Raw genomic sequence first — 2,041 nt, 5'->3', positions numbered from 1 at the left:
CCCCAGGCCCACATGCCCCGCTGGCTCGAAGAAGTCAATCTTGCTCAGCCAGCTGAACTGTCTCAGCGTTTCCAGGATCCCAGGGCTGTAATCCAAACTGGTTCCTGTGTGCACAGGGAAGCTGCGTGTTGGCATCCTAGTGAAACTGCCAGGAGGATTCCCCGTTCCCTGGCTCACTGACCTGAAATGCCCCTTGTTACCCCCAACAGATGTGCTGCCCCATGACGCTTGTCTGCTAAGTGCTGAGCAGTTGGGATGAGACTGCTTCCCATGAATGCACGGCTGCAATACCATGACACTGAAACCATGCAAGGAGGCTATGCTCACTTCTAATTTTTTTTTTAACTAATTCTGTTTCCAGGCCAAAACTGTTCCAAATTAAGTTCCTAGTTTCCACTGAGCAGAGCTCAATGGTTCCAGTCTATGTGGTGCTACCACCAGCCTGTCTCGTCTCTCCCAAGCTCATCACTTTGGGGCGTGAAATACTTCCATAATCCATGGCAGGCTCCTGCAAGCAAGCTCCAAGCCTGGAGGCCTTGGGGTTCAGATGCCCCCTCATCTCGCTTGCACTGAGCCAGAAGGAGGAAGCTAAAGGGAGAGCCTCACAGCAATCCTTCATTACCATAAACTATGTAGCCAAAACCCTTGCCTTGGAGGCATTTGTAGACTCTCGCAGGGCTGCCCACCCACGGTGCAAGGGACGGGCCTCTACCCTCAAAGACAACTTACCATCAGAGAATCATAGAAAATGAGGGTTGGAGGGACCTCAGGACATCACATCTAGTCCTACCCCCTGCTCAAAGCAAGATCAGCCCCAGCAGCATCAGCCCATCCAAGGCTTTGTCTAGCTGGGTCTTAAACACCTCCAAGGATGGAGACTTCACAACCTGTCTGGGAAAACTATTCCAGTGCTTCACCATCCTCCTAGTGAGAAAGCTTTTCCTAATATTTAACCTCAACATGTGTTGCTGCAACTGGAGCCCATTGCTCCTTGTTCTGTCATCTGCCACCACTGAGATCAGTGCAGGTCCATCCTCTTTGCAACCACCCCGCAAGGAGTTAAAGGCTGCTATTAAATCCCACCTCAGTCTTTTCCTCTGCAGACTAAACAAGCCCAGTGCACTCAGCTTCTCCACACAAGCCATGTGCCCCAGCCTGTGAACTGTTTTCATTGCCCTTTGCTGGACTTTCTCAAAACTCAGTCTTTTCCTCTGCAGACTAAACAAGCCCAGTGCACTCAGCTTCTCCACACAAGCCATGTGCCCCAGCCTGTGAACTGTTTTCATTGCCCTTTGCTGGACTTTCTCAAAAGTGTCCACCTCCTTTCTGTAGTAGAGGGCCAAAACTGGACACAGGACTCCCGATGTGGGCTCCCCAGTGCTGAATAAAGGGGAAGAATCACTTTCTTCTATCTGCTGGCAATGCTCCTACTAACGCAGCCCAGTATGGCATTAGCCTTTTGGCACCAACAAGACACTGCTGGATCATGTTCATCTCCTTTTCCCCAGGTCCTTTTTTCTAGAGCTGCTGCCCAGGCAGTCGGCCCCCGGCCTGTACCGCCACATGGGATTGCTCCATCCTAAATGCAGGACTTTACACTTGTCCTTGTTGAACCTCATGGGACTCCTTTTGGCCCAGGCCTCCAATTTGTCTAGGTCACTCTGAATCCTAGCACTATCCTCCAGCGTATCTGCTACTCCCTGCAGCTTGATGTCATCTGCAAACTTGCTGAGGGTGCACTGCATCCCATCCTCCAGGTCGATGATGAAGACACTGAACAAAACCAGCCCAGGACCGATCCGTGAGGCACTGCTCTTCATACCAGCTGCTTCTGTTTGTCAAATGTGGTTACCTTTAACTGGGAGTCTCTCTTCCAAGCTCATCTTTTCCTTCTTAGGTTGGGGTATGTTTGCTCTCACTGTTCCTGTTTTGCTCAGGCTATATTTATTCAATTTAGTTAGCCAACTTCCTGTTAAGTTTTAAGGCAGTGACCATATTTTTCCATCTGCCCCTTTCGCCAGATGCTTGTCTTGACCACAGT

Source organism: Alligator sinensis, unplaced genomic scaffold (genome assembly GCF_000455745.1).
Source record: "Alligator sinensis unplaced genomic scaffold, ASM45574v1 scaffold1480_1, whole genome shotgun sequence".
NCBI lineage: Eukaryota > Metazoa > Chordata > Crocodylia > Alligatoridae > Alligator > Alligator sinensis.
The sequence above is the reverse complement of the archived record's forward strand: the minus strand, read 5'-3'. Positions refer to the sequence as shown.